General features: G+C 34.9%; 1 long non-coding RNA gene across 4 annotated transcripts in view; it reads left to right on the forward strand.

The window, feature by feature from the left end:
- LOC147916332 (uncharacterized) overlaps positions 1–24,275 on the forward strand; it is a 95,012-nt gene that overhangs the window by 55,920 nt on the left and 14,817 nt on the right. For 2 of the 4 annotated variants that reach the window (XR_015553121.1, XR_015553119.1), the window contains exon 1: positions 13,515–13,593. The exons of the other annotated variants lie outside the window; for them this stretch is intronic. This is a non-coding gene — a long non-coding RNA (uncharacterized LOC147916332). Of the gene's footprint in view, positions 1–13,514; positions 13,594–24,275 lie in introns of those variants that run through there. 4 annotated transcript variants of the gene reach the window in all.

Here is a 24,275-nt window from a genome sequence, read left to right on the forward strand (position 1 = left end):
CCCTGAACAAAATCTAGACTAACTTACAGATAAAAAAGTTGAGAGTAATAGAAATGTTTTACTTGGGAAAAGGAAAAGATAAAATGTATCTGTATTTCCTCATTAGCATATCTTTTTAAGCATTAAATATTACTAATCAAGGAAGGTAATTATGAATTCTCCAAAATATTGTGAATAAATCCAGTTATAAAACAACATGTGCTTAAATAAAGTATTATTTAAACAAAATACATTTAAAATATAAATTTACTGATAACGTAGATAGTTTTTAGGGGATTTTATGTCTACTGAAAACAAATTTGAGATTTATTTTATTTAATTAAACTAGTTTTATTGTTTTCTTTGATTATAAAAATGATTTATATCTTTCATGAAGATTCAATCCAAAAATATACAAGGGAAAATATAAAATATCCATAACATTTGTAAGCCATCAATCTGCTAATTATTTGGTGAGCATTTTTCTGGGTAACCTTCTTTGCACACACTCATATACACACTTATACATATGTAAACCTCCATGCAATCTTGTTTACAACAGGATTGTAGTAGGAACATTTCACATCCTTTTTACCTACCTATCAATATGATGTGAAAATTATTCCATGTTAATAAATTTAGACAAAAAACATTATTTGGATAATTGCCTTATTGTCCATTTTTTAAATGTTTATCTACAATGATCCATTTAAGCAATCTGCCACTGTTGGACTTCTAGTTTTTTACATGTTTTTGCTGCTATAAACTGCACAAAAGAAACATCCTGCTAAAACATGACCTTCAGGGGCCGGCCCTGTGGCTTAGCGGTTAAGTGCACGCACTCCGCTACTGGCGGCCCGGGTTCGGATCCGGGCATGCGCCAACGCACCACTTGTCCAGCCATGCTGAGGCCACGTCCCACATACAGCAACTAGCAGGATGTGCAACTACGACATACAACTATCTACTGGGGCTTTGGGGAGAAAAAGGGAAGAAAAAGGTGGAGGATTGGCAATGGATGTTAGCTCAGGGCCGGTCTTCTTCAGCAAAAAGAGGAGGATTGGCATGGATGTTAGCTCAGGGCTGATCTCCCTAACACACACACAAAAAAGTGAACTTCTCTTCTGATACCACGTTAGGATACATTGATAAACAAGTATAAAACAAGGTATATCAATTATATTTCTGATCCATTACTATAGCAGAAGTTTTGATATGAAGCTTTATCTTTTAATTTATCATTTTAGATTAGAGGTACTCATTTTTACAGGAGTAATTTGGTAGACAGTATTCTGCTTTTGAAATTGTTTTCTTGAAAATTTTTTGTTCATTTCTATTTTTATTATGAATTCATAAGATTTTTTATAGCCAAGTAACACATCAAATTCTGCAAATTTTTCATGGCTATAAGAAGTATACATGCATTTTAATTGCTATATACCAAATTCTTTACTTTTCTATTTAAATGAGCTTGTTGATTATTCAAACCCTCTATTTCTTTGCTCGCTTAGTACATTGTTGCTTAACGTAAAAATGTATTAAAATAGAAAACATACACTTACACAATGAAATGCTTTGATGTTTTTTATAGGGAAAAATAAAATGAATTGTGGCACATACATACTATGCAATATTATAAAGGCACATTGCAAAAGTGTTTGTATTCTATAACCATATTTTGGTATGCACACCCAGAAGTGAATCAGATAGAGAGCCGCACAGAGAGACAACCAAGAATATATGAAGAACATTACACCTTCCCTGCTCCTGAGAATTTAACAGTTCAGCAGAGTATTGATGAGCGCATGCATGTAAGAAAGCTTCCTGGGGCTGGGAAAAGAACCTTCGGAAAGAATTAGAGGGAACAGTACTCAGTGGTCACACAGAGCTGGGAATAGTGCCTCTTTCCAGTAGCCAGACTGAAAAACCTAATAATTCACGGGGTACTGCATAGAGTACTCAGATGAGTCTTGACTTAATTGTATAGAACAACGATCCCTAGATAGAGAGTTGCTCTTGTTCCGCCTAAAACACATTTTAAAAGCACGAGCCTAAATTATCACATTTTTCAAGTAACTTAACTGTGTCCAGAGTAAAGCTCAAGAATAAAAAAATATCCACCAAAATAGTGTAGTTCACAATGTCTGACATCCAATCAAAGATTACCGGGTAGGCAAAGGAGGAGGAAATATGACCCCTAAGAAAACAAAAATCAATCAATCAAAAACAGCCCAGAGCTGATATGGATGTTAGAATCAGTAGGCAAGGACATTAAATGCATTATAATAGCTGTAAGCCTTCTGTTCAAAAAGATAAATAGACACATGGAAGATAATTTTTTAAAAAAAGACCAAAATCAAATTAGTAGAGGTGAACAGTATAATGACAGATGAAAATACAATGACAAATTAACAGCAGATTAGACATAGACAAAAAGACTAGTGAACTTAAGGGAACCAATAACTTCAGTCTCAGACTTAAACCTCTCCCAAAATATACACATGTCCACCAAAAGGCAAGTACAAATTTTCTCATGGCAACAGTATCCATAAGAACCCCAAATGCACAAAACCCAAATGCCAGTAAATATTAAAGTTGATCAATAAATTATGGTGCATTTATACAATGGAATAACACACAGAAACCAAAGTGAACAAAAATATTCATCTCTAACAACATGAATTAATCTCACAATGTCATCAAAAGTATCCAGATTCAAAACTGTGCCTACAGTATGATCCTTTTTATATGAAGTTTGAAAAAGGCAAACTACTTTTTGGTAGTAGAAATCAGAGTAATAAGCACATTTGGGAGGGTAGTTTCTCTGTGAGGGCACAAATGGGAATCTGGTGTGTTGAAAAAATTCTATTTCTTGACATAATTAGTGGTTGCATGAGTATTATTACTGTGATGAAGCTGGCTTCTAGGATATTTCTGAATATGAGAGAGAGGTGGGAAAGTCCATGCATTAAATGAAAATGAGAAGTGAAAGAACACGCTAGCACCAGGAATTGAAAAGCCTCTTATTTCTCATAGATCTTTTGTTTGGATAATGCAGAAGACACTCAATAGATACTTCTTGATTCTTTACCTATTTTAAAATTTTATCAACCTGCAGAAATATAAAATTTACTTCTGGGCTAAGCATATTCAGAGAATCTATGAAAATAAAGTTAGTGACATTTCTCTAAAGTTTTTATTTCACCAATAATATTTTTATATTTGTGTCGTCTTTCCATATTATGCATCATTCATGTCTTTCAATGCCTTCATATTTTACATAAAAAATCAAATGCCATGCTTCATATCATTCCTACGGAAGAGTCAGTGTCATTCAAAAGTCTTCAGCGTCGTATTTAGTTTGCTAGATTAAGAAAGATGGTTGTTAACTTTTGACAGGCCAGAATTTTGGGGGAGAAACTGTCAGACTTTAAACAACTAATTAAATTAACATCTATATCACCCTATATACATTTTAGAATGTGCCTATCAGCAATTCTGTTTTCACCGCATTTGCCTAATTTATTGTATTTCCCAGTGTAAAATGAATTGCAGTTTGGGAATTGACTGACAAGTCTATCCTGTTTCTAAGGCCCTTGTAACAAGGCTCACAATATTTGACCTTAAAGTTTTAACACTCTCTGTTTTTTTGTCTATATGTACAGAATATTCTAGCTGAGTCTTTCACTAATCTTTCCTCTCTGAAAAAGGACTTTTTGTATCATTTTCCTTGCACAGTTGTGAGAAAGTACATTTTCCCCCCAAAACAGAATGTAATATTAACCATGTCACTGGCATTGAATTGATTAATATAATTAATTTCTCCAAAAGTGGATTGCTGTTATTTTTCAATACACTAGTATCAAGAAATTCTGACTACAAGTTATTAAGGAATTTATATACAACATATTATACATTTATCCCCACCACCACACTGACATACATAGGCACATACAAACACACACACACACACCACATACACACACACACACACACTTTATGATAGCACCAGTTTAAATCTGCCTGAAAATATTCTAGGATTGTCCATCAGAATAAAATAAGCCTTTATATTTTGTTTAATGGAATATTATTGGAGAGTATAATTTAGATGATTACCTAAAATTCTGAATGCTCAAAAGAATATTTTACTATTTTGTATATATAATAAATAAAATGTGAAAAAAAAGAAATTGGATTTTCATATATAACTCATGATCAGCATTTACTAAATGTCCTTTGTGTTATACACTGTTACTTAGAGTGGTGCTTCTAGGATGTTTGATACCAACAGCAGCCTCACAGATGATAAAGTTGTTACTGGGGCAGTACTGGGTCCTATGGAATTATCATCTGTGTTGGTGTGGCTATCAAGGCTGAATGTTTTCCTAGTGATATCTCTTCCCTCAAAAAAAAAAAAAAATGGCATTCCTCTGGAATGTTTTCTCTGTGACAGACTAAACATCTACTTGAACTGAAAAGTGTGAGACCCATTCCATTTTTCACCCCATCCTCTACTTTCGTCCCATTAAATATAGTGGATATTGGAGCTAACATTCCTGAGCACCTCATCTATAGAACTTATCTATAAAATGGGGACAATGTTTTCCCTGCTGGCTTTGTAAATTGTGTTTCACTGCTTATTTCTTTTTATGTTAAAGGATGATAATTAATATGAAAGTGTCTAAACTTGATAAGTGTAATATACAGACAAATGTAGTTAATCAACTAACGAGTGTCTGCATTCCAAAATATCAAATAATGAAGTCATCTTTGAATATTCCTTATATGACAACATGATATCTTTAGTGGAAACGGGACAAGAACACTTTTAGGCATAAGTTCTCTGTTCTGTACAGCGTATCTACAGAGTTGGACAGGTGCTGTACTTGAAAAGGGAAAAGGATCTTATCAGAAAACCGTAAGAAACAGTCACGGAGTCTGTAGGATAGTGATAACATTTCTATACTCTTCCTACTGAGTGTCTCTTAGCACCTATAGGCTCAGATGGGTGTGTGGAATATCTTGTAATCCTTGGCTTCCCTTTGGTTATTCTCTCTCACGCTGCCTCAGTCCTCTCCTTCCTCATAGTCTTCGTTTAACAGACGCCAAGCCCTCAGAGACCATCTTACTTGGTTCTCTTTAAAGTAGGTTGGTGACTTTGCCTTTCAGTTCTTTTAAGACTAGGTTTAATACTAAAATTCTTCAGAAGGGAGCATCTGCAAGAGAAGCAGAACTTGCTCCTACGTACACTGAGTCACTCATCAGAATAAAGTCTATGTGTTGCTAAACAAAGAGACCCTTCTCTACCTAAATGATGATAAAAAGGAGTAAAGAAGGGGGTGCAGGAGAAAGTGTGAAGAACATGCTCGTTAGCCAAATGTCCAATTGATTTAGGGTTCCTGGTAACCTCTAAATCTCAACCAGCACATGCTAGGAGAGCTGCTCATTAGGAAACACTTTCTGCATTATTTCTCCTTATTTGTCCCACAGTCATCAGCCCTTTTCTCTGAATTATTAATTCAATACACCAAAAGCCAACATTTAAGATGGAGTCATTTGTCTTTATACTATTACAAGCAGAACAAACAGTCAAATAACAAAATGACTTTGACAGCTTTAAGTGGCAATAATTTTGTTTTGGGGATTATGCCTTTAGTCTCTAAAACAGAAATTTCTATGGATTCATATTTTTCCCTAAATTTTCCACTTGGCCATCCAGACATTCATTTATGGGGGCATGATACAAGAGAGGATTCTGAGGAAGATGAGCCCCAAATAAGTACTATATACTAAAGAGGTACAATTCTCCCATAATATTTTAAAATGCACATTTTATTTGCTGCCATTTCCCCCATAAATATTCTCAGGTACTAACTACATTAATAGTTGCAAGTTAAAAAGTTGACTTTTCATGAGTGTCAGCCACAGTTTTCAATGACCGTTGGCAAAATAACTGCTTTTGTTTTAAAAAAAACAATATTTTCCTGGAGAACCTTCTTACCCTGTAGCTTTTTATAAAATCCTGGCAACAAGGAGTGGAGTGAGATGGCAAAATAGGGGTTAGGAAAGTTTAAATGTTAATTTAAATATTCAGAATTGCAGCTAAAGTAGTGGTGTAGACACAGACCTTTGTTTGATTCTTCCAAGTACTAGCTGTAGGAACTTGGGCAAGTTATTTATCTTTTCTCTGTCTTTGCATCCCTGTCTAAAAATTCCTAACTCTATAATTGTTTAGAGAAGATTATGAAAATTATATAAATTATTATTTATAAGTTGCTTAGAAGAGCATAGGTAAAGGACATATACGTGTTTGTTAAATAAAACTTTTATTATACAAGTCATTGCTATCCTAAATCAACTGGTACAGAAAGATTATCTCCAATAGGGAATATGGTTCTCAAAATGCATCATCCATGTTTGAGTTTATTGACTCATCTTAGAATACATTATAACCCAGATTTGTATTTTAATTTATTTAAAACAGTTGTTGAAAATTAAATATGATAAAGGCATAGTAAATATTTCAATAGGAAAATACTTTCTAACGTAATGACACATAAAATAGAGGAGTGCTGTCTTTTTTTGAGAGAAAACGTTCTATATTGAAGTGAGATAACTCCTTTCTAAATGCTAAGTAGATGTGAGAAATTAGTAAATCACTTACTCTTCCCGGGCTTCCACTAGTTCTTACGTAAAATAAGGACATGACTAAATGATCTTTAAAGTTACCTTTCCTCCAAAAATTCTCTGAGTCTCTAATGTAAGTTTTTGGAGTTTGATAACTCTAACGTATTCTTCCATTACTATAAATAATATTTTGATAACTTAAAGATATTTTTAATCTGATGGTTTATATCATAAGGTATATTTGGTTTCATTGTAGAAGACTGTCCATATAACTCCTGAATCTTCCTTACTAATTGAATAGAAAAATATAAAAAAGCACAAGTCCAACTTTAATCAGTTATTTTATTGTGTTAAAAATGTATCTCTCTGATTTAAAAATATAAAGAAAATTTGAATAGAAAAATAAGAAAGACTAAGAGAGAGAATCCTATATATCACATTCTCAGTTAAAACTGTATATTGAATGTATTTTTTTCAACCCCTATAGCAAATGAATAAAGTAAAAAGTTTGCATGAAGCCAGGTGGCCTGGGCCGGTTGACATCCTGTACATATTCACTGAATTAAGGAGCGTGGATTCAGGGCAAGACTATCTGTATTAAAATCTGAGCTTTGCTATGTACTAAACTATCTATGTTTTTGTCCCTCATCTTTAAGTGGGAATAATAACTTACCTTGTGTTGTAAAAGGATAAAGAGTTAGTATTTGTAAAGCATTTAGAACTGAGCCTGCAACTTAGTAGGCACTTCATAAGTGTATTTTTTTTTTTAATTTTTTGTTTATTACAGTAACATTGGTTTATAACATTGTAAAAATTTCAGGTGTACATCATTATACTTCTATTTCTGCATAGATTACATCATGTTCACCACCCAAATACTAATTACAACTCATCACCACACATATGTACCGAATTATCCCTTTCACCCTCCTCCCTACCCACTTCCCCTCTGTTAACCACCAATCCAATCTCTGTCCCTATGTGTTTGTTTATTGTTGTTATTATCTACTACTTAATGAGGGAAATCCTACGGTATTTGACCTTCTCCCTCTGACTTATTTCACTTTGCATTATACCCTCAATGTCCATCCATGTTGTCACAAATGGCTAGATTTCATCATTTCTTGTGGCTGAGTAGTATTCCATTGTGTATATATACCACAGCTTCTTTATCCATTCGTCCCTTGATGGGCACTTAGGTTGCTTCCAAGTCTTGGCTATTGTGAATAACGCTGCAATGAACACAGGGGTGCATGGACCTTTACAAATTGGTGTTTTCAAGTTCTTTGGATAAATACCCAACAGTGGAATAGCTGGATCATATGGTAGTTCTATCCTTGATTTTTTGAGGAATCTCCATACTGTTTTCCATAGTGGCTGCACCAGTTTGCACTCCCACCAGCAGTGTATGAGAGTTCCCTTCTCTCCACATCCTCTCCAACACATGTTGTTTCCTGTCTTGTTAATTATAGCCATTCTGACGGGCGTGAGGTGATATCTCATTGTAGTTTTGATTTGCATTTCCCTGATAGTTAGTGATTTTGAACATCTTTTCATGTGTCTGTTGGCCATCTGTATATCTTTGGAGAAATGTCTGTTCAGGTCTTTTGCCCATTTTTTAATTGGGTTGGTAGTTTTTTTGTTGTTGAGATGCATGAGTTCTTTATATGTTTTGGAGATTAAGCCCTTATCAGATATATGGTTTGCAAATATCTTCTTCCAATTGTTAGGTTGTCTTTTCGTTTTGTTGATGGTTTCCTTTGCTGTGCAGAAGCTTTTTAGTTTGATGTAGTCCCATTTGTTTATTTTTTCTATTGTTTCTCTTGCCCGGTCAGATGTGGTGTTTGAAAAGATGTTGCTAAGACTGATGTCGAAGAGCGTACTGCCTATGTTTTCTTCTAGAAGTTTCACAGTTTCAGGTCTTACATTTAAGTCTTTAATCCATTTGGAGTTAATTTTTGTGTATGGTGTAAGGTAAGGGTCTACTTTCATTTTTTTGCATATGGCTATCCAGTTTTCCCAACACCATTTGTTGAAGAGACTTTCTTTTCTCCATTGTATGTTCTTGGCTCCTTTGTCAAAGATTAGCTGTCCATAGATGTATGGGTTTATTTCTGGGCTTTCGATTCTATTCCATTGATCTGCGTGTCTGTTTTTGTGCCAGTACCATGCTGTTTTGGTGACTATATCTTTGTAGTATATTTTGAAATCAGGGAGTGTGATACCTCCAGCTTTGTTCTTTTTTCTCAGGATTCCTTTAGCTATTCGGGGTCTTTTGTTGTTCCATATAAATTTTAGGATTCTTTGTTCTATTTCTGTGAAAAATGTTGTTGGAACTTTGATAGGGATTGCATTGAATCTATAGATGGCTTTAGGAAGTATGGACATCTTAACTATGTTAATTCTTCCAATCCAAGAGCATGGAATATCTTTCCATTTCTTTGTGTCTTCTTCAATTTCTTTCAGAAATGTTTTATAGTTTTCGGTGTATAGCTCTTTCACCTCTTTGGTTAAGTTTATTCCTAGGTATTTTATTCTTTTTGTTGCAATTGTAAATGGGATGGTATTCTTAATTTCTCTTTCTGATACTTCGTTGTTAGTGTACAGAAATGCAACTGATTTTTGTATGTTGATTTTGTATCCTGCTACTTTACCGGATTCGTTTATGACTTCTAAAAGTTTTCTGGTGGATTCTTTAGGGTTTTCTATATATAAAATCACGTCATCTGCAAATAGTGACAGTTTCACTTCTTCCTTTCCAATTTGGATCCCTTTTATTTCTTTTTCTTGACTGATTGTGCTGGCTATGACTTCCAGTACTATGTTAAATAGGAGTGGTGACAGTGGGCATCCTTGTCTGGTTCCTGTTCTTAGAGGGATAGCTTTCAGTTTTTCACCATTGAGGATGATATTAGCTGTGGGTTTCTCATATATGGTCTTTATTATGTTGAGGTACTTTCCTTCTATACACATTTTATTCAGAGTTTTTATCATAAATGGATGCTGTATCTTGTCAAATGCTTTCTCTGCATCTATTGAGATGGTCATGTGATTTTTATTCTTCATTTTATTAATGTGGTGTACTACGTTGATTGATTTGCGAATGTTAAACCATCCCGGCATCCCTGGAATAAATCCCACTTGATCATGGTGTATAATCTTTTTAATGTATTGTTGTATGCGATTTGCTAGTATTTTGTTGAGGATTTTTGCATCGATGTTCATCAGTGATATTGGCCTATAATTTTCTTTTTTTTGTGTTGTCCTTGTCTGGTTTTGGTATCAGGGTAATGTCGGCTTCATAGAATGAGTTAGGGAGCTTCCCCCCCTCCTCAATTTTTTGGAAGAGTTTGAGAAGGATAGATATTAAGTCTTCTTTGAATGTTTGGTAGAATTCACCAGGGAAGCCGTCGGGTCCTGGACTTTTATTTTTGGGGAGGTTTGTGATTACTGTTTCGATCTCCTTACTGGTGATTGGTCTATTCAAATTCTCTACTTCTTCTTGATCCAGTTTTGGAAGGTTGTATGATTCTAAGAATTTATCCATTTCTTCCAGATTGTCGAATTGGTTGGCATATAGCTTTTCATAGTATTCTCTTATAATCTTTTGTATTTCTGAGGTGTCTGTTGTAACCTCTCCTCTTTCATTTCCGATTTTACTTATTTGTGCCTTCTCTCTTTTTTTCTTGGTGAGTCTAGCTAAAGGTTTGTCAATTTTGTTGATCTTTTCAAAGAACCAGCTCTTGGTTTTATTAATTTTTCTATTGTTTTTTTGGTCTCTATTTCATTTATTTCTGCTCTGATTTTTATTATTTCCCTTCTTCTACTGATTTTGGGCTTTGTTTGTTCTTCCTTTTCCAGTTCCTTTAGGTGCATTGTTAGATTGTTTATTTGAGATTTTTCTTGGTTGTTGAGATAGGCCTGTATCGCTATAAACTTCCCTCTTAGAACCGCTTTTGCTGTATCCCATAAATTCTGGCATGTCGTATTTTCATTTTCATTTGTCTCCAGGTATTTTTTGATTTCTCCGTTAACCCAGTCGTTGTTCAGTAGCATTTTGTTTAATCTCCACGTATTTGTGGCTTTTCTGAGTTTCTTCTTATAGTTGATTTCCAGTTTCATACCATAGTGGTCAGAAAAGATTCTTGGTATTATTTCAATCTTCTTAAATTTATGGAGACTTGTTTTGTGGCCTAATATGTGATCAATCCTGGAGAATGTTCCATGTGCATTTGAAAAGAACGTGTATTCTTCGGTTTTTGGATGGAATGCTCTGTATATATCTACTAGGTCCATCTGTTCTAGTGTGTCGTTTAAGGTCAATGTTTCCTTATTGATCTTCTGTTTGGATGATCTATCCGTTGGTGTAAGTGGAGTGTTAATGTCCCCTACTATTATTGTGTTACTGTCTATTTCTGTTTTTATGTCTGTTAATAATTGCTTTATATATTTAGGTGCACCTACATTGGGTGCATAGATATTTACAAGTGTTATATCCTCTTGTTGGATTGTTCCCTTGATCATTATGTAATGCCCTTCTTTGTCTCTTTTGACAGTTTTTGTTTTAAAGTCTATTTTGTCTGATATGAGTATTGCTACCCCAGCTTTCTTTTCATTGCCATTTGCGTGGAGTATCTTTTTCCATCCCTTCACTTTCAGTTTGTGAGTGTCTTTAGGTCTGAAGTGTGTCTCTTGTATGCAGCATATATATGGGTCTTGTTTTTTTATCCTGTCAGCCACCCTATGCCTTTTAATTGGAGCATTTAGTCCATTGACGTTTAAAGTAGCTATTGATAAGTATGTACTTACTGCCATTTTTTAACTTTTTTTTTTTTCCTCAGTGTTTTAGTAGTCCTTCTCTGTTCCTTTCTTCTTCTATACAGAATTGATGGTCACTTTAGTTTGACCTCTGTCTGAAAGCTGTACTCTTAACTCCCCTCCTCCCTCCTTTTATGTTTTTGATATCATATCTAACCTCTTTTTGGTGTATTTGTATCCATTACCCTCTTATCATGGAAATGGATAATTTTTCCTATTTGTGGTCTTCTCTTTTCCCCTTAAATCAGTCCCTTTAACATTTCTTGTAGCACTGGTTTCTTAGTGACAAACTCCTTTAATTTTTGCTTATCTGGGAAAATTTTGATCTCTCCTTCCATTTTGAATGATAACCTTGCTGGGTAGAGTATTCTTGGCTGTAAGTATTTTCCTTTTAGCACTTTAAATATATCATGCCATTCTCTTCTAGCCTGTAAGGTTTCTGCTGAGAAGTCAGCTGATAGCCTTATCGGGTTTCCTTCGTATGTACCTTGACATTCTCTTGCGGCTTTTAGGATTCTCTCTTTATATTTATTTCTGGACATTTTGATTATGATGTGTCTTGGTGTGGGCCTCTTTGGGTTTATCTTGTTTGGAGCTCTCTGTACTTCTGTACCTGGATGTCTGTTTCCTTCCTTAGGTTAGGGAAATTTTCATCTATTATTTCTTCAAATAGATTCTCTGCCCCCTTATCTCGCTCTTCTCCTTCTGGGACACCTATAACACGGATGTTAGTGTGCTTGATGTTGTCCCAGAGGTCCCTTAGACTGTCCTCACTCTTTTTGATTCTTTTCTCTTTTACCTATTCACCTTGGGTAATTTCTTCTAGTCTTTCGTCCAGCTCACAGATCCCTTCTTCTATATCCTCTACTCTGCTTTTGAGTCCCTCTAATGAATTTTTCATTTCCAGTATTGTATTCTTCATTTCTGATTGGTTCTTTTTTATATCTTCCATTTCTTTGTTGACATTCTCACTGAGTTCATCTATTCTTCTCCCCAGATCAGTGAGCATCCTTAACACTCTTTGTTTGAACTCTCTGTCAGGTAGGTTGCTCATTTCTGTTTCACTTAGCTCCTTTTCTGGGGTTTTGTCCTGTTCCCTTACTTGGAATGTATTCTTTTGCCTCCTCATTTTGCCTCTTTCCTTGTGCTTGTGTCTACGTATTAGGTAGGTCAGCTATGTCTCCTGCTCTTGGATAGGTGACCTTATGTAAGTGATGCCTTAGGAGGCTTCCAGTGTGCTTCCCTCAGTTCTCAATGTTCCAGGGTTGACCCCTATGTGGGCTACGTGTGTCCTTCTGTTGTGGCCTGTTTGCTCTCCTTGTAGGTGCCCAGGGAGGCTGAGTTATGCTCTTGGCCAGCTGTTGTAATGCTCAGCTGCTTGTAGTTGTTGTGGGCCCTTCAGTCTCTTTATCAGGTGTGGGGAGCCCCAGCACAGTTGGCTGCAAGTTCTAATACCACATTTGTGTTGCAGTATTTCTTTTAATTGAGTAGGCCCCCAGCGTGGCAGGTTGTTAGGCTCAGGGCCTTACAATTGCTGTAAGCCTCTAGCCTATTAGGTCTCTTGTCAGCTCTCTGAGGATTGCAGCTGGGTGGGGCTGGCCTCAGGCACCAGAGCACCCAATTGTTTCAGGCTTTGGAAGGTGGGGCAAACCCCCTAGGTCTTTGAGAAGCACAAGTCTTCTGCAGCTGACAAACCCTGCCGCCCACAGGTCCCCGCCCACAGGTCCCCACACACAGTCAACACAGTCCTGCCCCGTGTGAGCACCCCGACATCCCCAAGAGGACCCAGTCTCTCCATGGCGGGAGCCTCACACACTCAGCCACCACCCCACACTCTCCACCCGCTCCTTGTGCACACCCTGCCCTGCTCAAGTCAGCTCAGTTGCCAGGCTGCAGAGAATCCAGTCACCAATCTATGCAGGCCCACAAGTTTCCTGAGGGCTTGTTGTTGGGTGGGGCCAGTCTCTAGGGTGGGCTGCCTGCCCTGGCTGAGCTGGATTAAATCGGTGCTCTAGCAGGTGCGGCAGACCTGGGCTAGCAGGCCTCAGGGAGAACTCCAATGGTGTCTGTGTCAGCATGCTCACACCAGGCCACAACAATGGCCGCTGCCAATGTCCCAGTCCCTGGAGAGGTCTCACCCTTCACCAAGATGCACTCAGGGCCTATTAGGTGAGTCTCTTGTCACCAAAGCACTGTGCACCTTTCTTTCTGGTGATTTTAGGTTGCTTTCTGAAACGGGTGAGTTTGCATGCGGGCCCTTTAAGAGCCAGTTTTAGTTTCTTTGTGAACCGGGTTTTCTGGGGGTGCTCCCCAATGTTTTAGTAGCAGGCACAGTCAGATATTATGCTGCTGGTCTCGATTGTGCTGGGTCCACAAAATGCCCACAGCGGGGGCGCTCCCGGCTCAGGGCCCCACGCCTCCAGGGAGGCTGCGTACCTGTGAGCTGCTCCCAGCGGCCGTGAAGCTGGCGGCTTGTGAAGGCGGCGTTTTTCCTCTACAGAAGGGAGTCTCTCCCTCTTCTACCTCAGTTAGGATTGTCCGTTGTTGCAGGAGTTCCTCTTATGCAGTTTTCAGTTCTGTCTCAGGGGTAATTTTTCCAGAGTAGTTGTAAATTGGCTGTGTCCACAGGAGGAGGTGAGTTCAGAGTCTGCTTACGCCGCCATCTTGACTCCGCCTCCATAAGTGTATTTTATAAAAGTAAAAAATAAGAGCATAGATTTTAAATTCAGATATAAAGGTATTTAAATCTATTTTTTCCACTTAGCTATATTACCTAAGAACAATCAATTAATCTTTCTGACCTTCATGTTCCTCATCTGTCAAAAGGGACTCATATCTCTAAGTCTTAACATTTCAAAAAAATATTAAATGAGGACTTCTGTATTGTATATTTTGAACTAGATAGTTTGGACCTTACCTTGAATTGTGGGACACAAGAAAATCTGAGTGACAGAAAATATTTACTTTAAAGACATCAGAGAATGATCAAGAAAGTGGATAATTTGCAGGCCATGAGAATGTAGACTTAGGAAAATGAGCTTAGCACATGGTCATTTTTTCCTTGCAGGAATCTGAAGATTTCAAAACAGATAGGTTGAGAGTCTGGGATAAATTTCATAACTTTTGGCTGCCTCACCAGGTACAGCCACAATGATTGGAGGTGGCTCCCCCTCAGAATACGAGTAAAATGGTTCCCTCTCAGAATATGAGTAACCTGGAAGCAGAAAAGTGACTGCAGAAGCTGCAAGCCAGCTTCAAATTCTTTCAGTCCCTGAAATTATGTTTCACCTCTCTGGAAGAAAATAACATCATTCTTGGTCTAAAATTATTTCTACATATATTACAAATACAATGCCTGGCACATGATCAAAAATATCCAGGCTTATAAAAAGGTAAGAAAACATGGAATAAAGCCAGGAAAAAACAGACAATTGAACTAGACCCATTGGAGAACTATATATTGACATTATCAAATAGAGGATTTAAAATAAATATGCTTAATATGTATAAGATGATAAAAACTTAAACTGAGAATTTGAACAGAGAAATGGAAACTATTAAAATGAACCAAGTGAAATTCTACAGTTGGTTGTATGATTAAATTTTGAAATTGATGAATTTTTTAAAATTATATACAATTAAAGAGGTAATTAGAGAAGAATAAGAGAAGTCAAAAAGTTATCCAGATTTAACATTGGAAAACCTAGAGATAAAAATAAAGGACCATCAGGAGCATAGAGGATATAATTCTCTATTCATAAGATGTTATGAATGTGTAAATGGAGTCCCAGAAGGAAAAGTATGAGAAAATGCATCCGAAAAAAAAATAATTTTGAATAGATAGTAGCTGAGAACATTTCTAAAGTGGTGAAAGACATATTAGTCAGAGTTCTCCAGAGAAACAGAACCAACTGGAGACAAGTTGGTAGATAGATAGATAGATAGATAGATAGATAGATAGATAGATAGACAGTAGAGATATTTATTATAAGGAATTGGCTCAAGTGATTAGAGAGGTTGAGAAGTCCCAAGATCTGCAGTTGGTGAGCTGGAGACCCAGGAGTGTAGATGTGTAGTTCTAGTCCGACCGAAAGTCTGAGAACCAGGAGAGCTGATAGTGTAAATTCTAGTCTGAAAGCCAGCAGGCTCAAGATCCAAGAAGGGCTGATGTTTCAGCTCAAGTCCAAAGGCTGGAAAAGACTGAAGTCCCAGCTAAAGGTAGTCACTCAGGAGGAATTGCTTCTTACTCAGCCTTCTTGTTCTATTCAGGTCTTCAATTAACTGTATGAGCCCACCAATACTAGGGAAGGCAATCTGCTTAACTCAGTCTACTGATTTACATGTTAATCGCATCCAGAAACACACTCACAGAATAATGTTTGGCCAAATGTTTGGGCAACCCATGGCCCATTCAAGTTGACATGTAAAAAGAACCATTATAGACTTCAAGTCACAAATTATAGAAGTCTGACAAACTGAGGAAAGATAAATAAAAAGATATCCAGAACTAGATGGATTTTAGTAAAATTGCTAAAAATCAAAGACAAATAGAACATCTTAAAAGCAGCTGGAGAAAAAAGACAGGATATATTCAAATAAACAACAATAAGATTGGTAGCTATCTTAGAAACAGAAACAGTAGAAATTGGAAGACAATGGAATCATGTCTTCAAATGACTGAAAGAAAATAATTACCAATGTAAAACTTTAATATTTGAAAAAAAATTATTGAAGAATGACAGTGGGAACTCTGGGAAGATGGTGGTAGTGTTGTGATAGTTCACCTGAATTTCCCCATAAAAACAGATTAAATTATGTTAAAAAATCAAAATTGACAAGATCTTTCTATGAATCTAAACATATGAACTCATGGAGACAAAACACCAACAGCTATGTTGTACATATATTTTTGTTGACCTTGAAAGCTGGATAACCCATAAATTCCTGCATACATGTTTGGAAATCTCTGATGGGCCATTGAGACTATCAGCAAAAGCTGGCAGGGTATTTGCCTGTTCCAATTTGAGGGTGAGTATGGGGGTACTGGGGAAATTCTGAATGAACAGGAGTAGCCTGGGTGTCTAGAACCTGACCTTTACAAACAAGAGAAAAAAAAAGAAAAAGAAAAAAAGTTCTTTTCCAAATAGAGTATAAAGGGGAAAAATAATGGCAAAGAAAATAGGGGAATCTAGATAAAAAGTAGAGAAGTCATCAGGGCAGGAAACACAGAGAGAGTATAAATCAGAACAGGAAATACTGAGATGGTTGGTGAATGGAGGAACTGCAGATTTAAAAAAAGAGACAAAAGAACACAGGAGAGAGAGAGGTTATTCTTTATTTCTGAATATAAGTTTATATACACATGCATACTGAACACATATATATATAATTTCTGAAAATATATATCATACATTCAGAATTCTGAATAGAGGATATATCACCTATTCAATCTATCTGGAATTTTTTTTCTAGATATGTCTTTTTGAAAACACACACGTATACATACATACACATATGTACACACACATTCAGTAATAAATAAACTCTAAGGAACAAAGGGCTTATAATATCCATCTGAAAATTTTTTTTAAATAAAAGGTATAAAAAGAGAAAAAATTTAAAAATCAAAAAATAAGAAATTAAAAGTTTTAAGTGTTTTTTTTTCTGATATACATATACATACATGTAATAGGAGTCCACGAAGAATAAAATTTCTAGAACTTCTAGAATAAAACAATATAGAACAAGATAAATACTAAACACTATTATTCAAGAAGTCTTTTGCCATTAAAATTTTAAAAAAGAGAAAAAGAAAAGAAAAATAGAGACAGAGATTTGAACCACAAATTGAAAGGTAATTCCAAAACCCTGAGAACATCAATCTACAATGGCCAACACTTTGGACTTGAACAAAAAATTCAAATCCTCTGAGTATCATGAGAGAGGGGGTGGAGATCAAGTTACAAGTTTGTATTTTGTTATAAAGGAACACAAAATGAGACTATTAGCAGACTTTGTGACAGCAATATTTTACACCAGAAGTCAAGAGACTAACATAATTAAGATATACAAAGGCAGAAAATGTGAGTCAAGGATTTTATATCCATTAAAGTGACCTTCAAGTGTAAATGTCTCAACCAAAGTCTTATAACACTTGAAATATTGATTCATTGTCTTTCTCAAGAAATCTAGAGAGCACACTCCATAGGATCAAAATAGCTAGAACGCCAACAACATAAGGAGTAATGGCAACCATTAAATATAGATTTACATAGAGAACCAAGGTTAGATAACAGTTATGAGCAAGAAAATACAGTATATATTGCCTATATGCCCCAATTGTGGAGGTATCTGTAAATTTGAATTTGTGACAAAATAAAAAGTTTCAAAAATGAGGAAAGAATTTGGAGAATATACGGACAGTACAATCATCTTACTCTTAACCTTACATATATTAATTAGAAGTAAACAAATATTATTTCAAGTTAGATGCTAGCAAAGAGACAGGAGGAAAAGAGTAGACTCTAGCTGATTTCATATTGTTCATAGAACAAAATCTGAAGATAAGATCAAGTAAAAAGCAAATAAGGATAATATATAGGATAATAATAACATAAATATTAACATTAGAACAAAAATAAACCCTCCTAAATAGTACAAAAGTATAACTACAAAGAGAGAGAGAAAAATTCATTTTACTATATAGTAAAATATTAATCTACCTAGTTAGATGATATTTTAAAATATAGACAAAAAACATAATGTTAATAAAACACTTGCTACCTCTTGGAGAAGAAAAAAAAATGGAGGACTCAGAAATAGAGATTAGATTTTTATGAATAGCTCTTGTTTGCTGGATTTGACTTTCAAACTGAAAATATTTTCTATATGTACAAAACAAAATTTAAAAAATAATCTTTAAAAGTCAGAAGTGAAATAAAACAAATGAGCCTGTGTGTCCAGTTAGTGGCATTAGCACAGTGTGAGGAACTATTCACCATGGCTTTAAAACACACTAATCGGACTTCACATACTTAGTGAAAACTTTAAGAACAGAATTATTGAAAAAAATTGAAACTATTTTTAGTAGTCATAATTTAGGATCCTGAGATTGCTGTGATGGTAATTTGGAACAAATCAATGAGTAATTATGTTGGTGTCATTGAAATAATTGAAAATTGGCATTTTATCAGGATAGAATGGCTGTGTCTGTCTATCTATCTAATCATTGAATCGAATTAACAACCCTGTGGTTACAGGTCATATTTCCTGTTTTTCCTCATTGAAAATAGCTAGAAACAACGACCAACAAACATCGATAATCCAATGTAGTCTCTAATACCATACCATTTCCTCCTAAGTGAACCCATGTTTTCTTGAAGAAATGACTGATTCTAGGGCTGGGTCGGGGAATGAACAAGATGTGTCATACTAGAAAGCAAGACACTATCAATTACTACTAGAGTCATGTCAAATAGAAGGAACTTTATATCATCAAATGCTTGCATTAGCGAAGAATATACTCAAATTATTAATCTAAGCTTTCATCTTAGGAAATAAAGGAAAAAAATTTGTACCTAAAGCCAACAGAAGGAAGAAAATATTAAAAATTTGTACCTAAAGCAAACAGAAGGAAGAAAATATTAACGATAAGAGCAGAAATTGATAAAATTGATAAAAAATAAAGAAAAATTAATAAAAACAGAAGCTGATTCTTGGGAAAAATCAATCAAATGACAAAATTCTAATAAAACTGACTCAGAAAAAAAGGGAGAAGATACGCATTACCAATATTGAATTTGAAAGAGAGAACATCACTGAAGATGTGATGATGGGATTATTCTACATGGAACTGTAATTGTGAATACATGACTCAATGCATTTATCAAAGTCCATAGAATTGCACACCACAAGGATTGTATTACTGTATGTAAATTTTTTCAAACAGCTGGGATATGGGGAAGGGGAGAGACTCAAATGAAATGTGCATGTGAAAAAAAGAATCAAATTGTATTATAAATGAAATATGTAACCACACTTAAGGGAAAGGGAAAGAGAGAAAACTCAAGTTGTTTGGAAAAGAATACTTTGAGTTGATGCAGGAAAGCTAAGAGACACAACTGTTCACACACATTGTACTTTAGCTGGTAAATTTGTTTCACACTGGATTATAGATTATAGATCTACGGATTATTGAGGCCAGTGTGTGCATGGGTGAATGTACATACATATTTACCAGTGCTGTCTCCTGAGAGGTATAGAAGCAGTGAGATGAGACCCCAGTCATGCTTTATTGTTATATTTTTACATTTACAAAGTTGAAATAAACAAATATTCAGACAAAAGTAAAAAATGCATAGGAATTTCTCAACAAAACTCGTAATAAACACATATTTAAGCGTGTTGTTTCAGCATATGGAAACATGATCCCAGATGGAAGGTCAGAATTGCAGGAAGCAATAAGAAGTAATGAAAATGGTAAACATATATATAAGTTCAAATGAGATTTGACTGTATTGATAGGATGATGAGAATTAAGGGGACTAAGGTCTTTGCGTTTTCCAGGAACACAAGAAGAGATGAAATTACCAATTAATATTAGGTTTGATAAGTCAAGGATACATGTTGTAATCTCTAGGGTAATCACTAAAAGAATATCAAACCAGTATGTAACAAACAAGCCAATAAGGAATAAAATTGGAAAGATCAAATTCACAATCCAAATAAAGTAAGAAAAAGAAAGAATTTAAAAATAACATCGAGAAAGACAAATATAAAACAATTATTAAAAGTATACATTTAAACATAAGTATATAAGAAATTCATTAAATGTGAGTTGTGTTGAAATTAAAATATAAAGATAAAAAGACTGAATAATTACCAACACTATATGTTGTATAAAAGGGACACATTGAAAACAGAACTATATAGATAAATATTTTATATATATATATATATAAAAGTTTGAAGGAACTGGACATAAAAATATATAACATGCCAATACAAAAAATTGTATGGAATAAATATATTAATATCAGACAAAGTAAATGCTAATATAATTATATTATTAGAGATAAAAGGGAGAAATTCCAAATGATTAAAAGTTTGATTAACCAGGAAAGTAGAATAAATCTAAATTGTATGCACTCAATAACAGTCTCAAATGCAGAAAGCAAAAATTGACAAAAACCTAAATAATAAATAAATAAATCCCCAATGATCAGAGAACATTTTAAAATACCATTTTAAATAAATAAGAAAATGAAATGTTAATCTTCTTACAAAACTAAACATAATACATGTACACAGACTACTGTATCCAAGCATGGAAGAATATAGTTTTCCAAGCTTACATAGAACATTTACAAAAATTCACCAGGTGCTGGACATGAAGCAAATCTTAACAAAATTCAAAGGATTAAAATCATATGTTTTTTTTTAATCATTGAAAATGTATATAGTCTACAAATTTAATAAAATAAACAAATTTTTATATGATTTTAAATTAAGGAATGTTCTTAACCTCTGAGTCAAAGACTAACAATGAACCATCTGAAAGAGAAATTAAGAAAAAAATACCATTTACAATAACCTCAAAAACAATAAAATACTTAGGAATAAAACTAACCAAGGAGGTGAAGACCTGTACGCTGAAAACTATAAGACATTGATGAAAGAAATAGGAGACACAAACAAATCGAAAGATATCCTGTGTTTTCGAATTAGAAGAAATAATATTGTAAAAATGTCAGTAATACCCAAAGTGATCTACAGGTTAAACGCAATCTCTACCAAGATTCAAATGGTATTTTTTTTCAGAAATAGAAAAAACTATCCTAAAATCTGTATGGAAATGCAAAAGACCCCAAATAGTCAAAGCAATCTTAAGAAGGAAGAACAAAGCTGAAGGCATTACACTTCCTACTGTCGAGCTATATTACAAAGCTCTAGTAACCAAACAGTGTGGTACTGGCATAAAAACAGTCACATAGACCAATTGATCAGAATAGAGAGCCCAGATATAAAGCCCTGCATATAAAGTCAACAAATTTTTGACAATGGCACTAAGAACACACAATGGGGAAAGGATAGTCTCTTCAATATATGGTGTTGGGAAAACAGGATATTCACATGCAAAAGAATGAAACTGGATCCCTATCTTACACTATACACAAAATTTAACTGAAAATGGATTAAAGACTTATATGTAAGAATTGAAGTAGCAAAATTCCTAGAAGACAACATGGGGAAATGATCCTTGATATTGGTCTTGGCAATGATTTCTTGGAAAATACATCAAAAGCACAGGTAACAAAAGCTAAAATACACAAGTGAGACTACATCAAACTAAAAAGCTCTGCACAGCAAAATAATCAACAAAATGAAAAGGCAAATTATGGATTGGGAGAAAATATTTGCAAACCATATATCTGATAAGGGGTTAATATCCAAAATGTATAAAGAACACATACAACTCAATAGCGAAAAAACAAATAACCCTGTTAAAAAGTGGGCAAAGAAAGGACCGAATAGACATTTTTCCAGACTTTCAAATGGACAACAGGTATATGGAAAGACACTCAACATCACCAGTCATCAGGGAAATGCAAATTAAAACCACAATGAGATATCAACTCACACCTCTTAGGATGGTGATTATCAACAAGACAAGAGACAACAAATTTTGGCAAGGATGTGGAGAAATGTGAACCCCTATACACTGTTGCTGGGAGTGCAAATTAGTATAGCCATTACAGAAAACTATATGGAAGTTCCTCAAAAAATTAAAAGAGAGCTACCACATGATCCAGTAACCCCACTCCTGAGTATATATTTGAAGGAAATGACATTAGTATCTCAAAGAGATATCTGCACACCCATATTCATTGCAACATTATTCACCATAGTAAAGATATGGAAACAACAGAAATGTCCTTCAAAAGATGAATGGACATAGAATGGTACATATATACACACAATGGAATATTATTCAGCCATAAAAACAATTATATCCTGCCATTTGCGACATATAACATGAATAAACCTGGAGAGCATTAGGCTAAGTGAAATAAGCCAGACAGAGAATGACAAATACTATATGGTATCACTTATATGTGGCATCTAAAAAACGTAATTATAGAAAAAGCCAATTTCCTAGAAACAGAGGATAGAATGGTGGTTTCCAGGGGCTGGGGGGAGGGGGAAATGGAGAGATGTAGGTCAAAAGGTACAAACTTTCAGTTGAAAGAAGAATAAGTTCTGAGAATCTGATGTACAGCACGGTGACTACAGTTAATAATACAATATTCTACACCTGAAAGTTGCTGAGAATAATCTTAAGCATTATGACCACACATGCAAAAAGAGTTGACTGAGTTGGTAGATGTGTTAATTATCTTGATCTTAGCTATCATCCCACATTGTATATGTATATCAAATCATCACTTTGTACACTTTAAATATATACAACTATGTTTGTCAATTATTCCTCAGTAAAGTTGGGAAAAATAAAATAAAAGAATTTGAGATGTAAAAGAGACCTAAATGTAGAAGCTAAAGGTATAAAGTCTTAAGGAATATCTCTATAATCTAGGGTTTGTAAAATATTTATTGAGAGGACATGCAAATCATCAAACATGACAGGAAATGTGGATTATTTGGACTTCATCAAAATTAAAAAAAAAACAACTTATCATAAATATACACCACTAGAAAAATGAAAGGACAAGTCCCAAGTTGAGAGAAAATTGTCACAAAATATATAATTATAAAAGGACTTGACTTTAAAATATATGAAGTGCACCTGCAAATCAATCACAAAGAGAAAAACAACTCAATTTTTAAAATGACTAAAGACCTGGACAATTCACAAAAGAAGATATAAAAATGGCCAATAAACACAGGAAAGGTGCTCAACGTCATCAGGAGAATGCGATTAAAATCAACAAAAGACCTGACTCCATACCCTGAGATTAAATGTCTAAGATTAAAAATGTCTAAGAATGTCTAAGATTGTCTAAGATTAAAAACATTGTCTAAGGGGCCAGCCCCATGGCGCAGCGGTTAAATGCATGTGCTCCACTTGGGCGGCCCGGGATTCTCAGGTTCGGATCCCAGGTGCGCACCAATGCACCGCTTGTCAAGCCATGTGGCTGTGTCCCATATAAAGTAGAGGAAGATAGGCATGGACGTTAGCCCAGGGCCAATCTTCGTCCGCAAAAAAAGAGGAGGATTAGCATCGGATGTTAGCTCAGGGCTGATCTTCCTCACAAAGAAAAAAACAAAAAAAGATTGTCCAAGATAAAGAAATGACAGCAGCAAATGTTGGCAAGGATGTGGAGGGACTACAACTCTCATATATTGCAAGAGAGACTGTAAAATGATACTATCACTTAGAAAACATTTTAATTTCTTATATAGTTAGACATACATACTACATGTTTCTCAAGAGAAAAAAAATCAAACAAATAACAAAGCATCTGTCCACAAAAAGACCTGCACCTGAATATTTATAGCAACCTTAATTTAATAGTCCCAAACTGAAACATGCCAAATATCTATCAACAGATGAAAAGGTTAACAAATGGTGGTGTATTCATGAAATAGAACACTACTCAGCAATAAAAAAGAACAAATTACTAATACACACAGCAAGATAGATAAAAACATCATGTTGAGTGAAAGAAGCCAGACACAAATGAGGACATATTGTAAAATCCCATATGGCATACAAGTATAGGCAAAACTAATCTATGGGTGTAGAAATTAGAATAGTGGTTGCCTAAAGGAGAGAGAGCTGGTGGTTGATCAAAAGTGGGGAATTAAAAAACTTTCTTAAGCATTGCAAATGT

Source organism: Ceratotherium simum, chromosome 9 (genome assembly GCF_057802395.1).
Source record: "Ceratotherium simum simum isolate JZ-2026a chromosome 9, ASM5780239v1, whole genome shotgun sequence".
In the NCBI taxonomy this organism is placed as follows: Eukaryota; Metazoa; Chordata; class Mammalia; order Perissodactyla; family Rhinocerotidae; genus Ceratotherium; species Ceratotherium simum.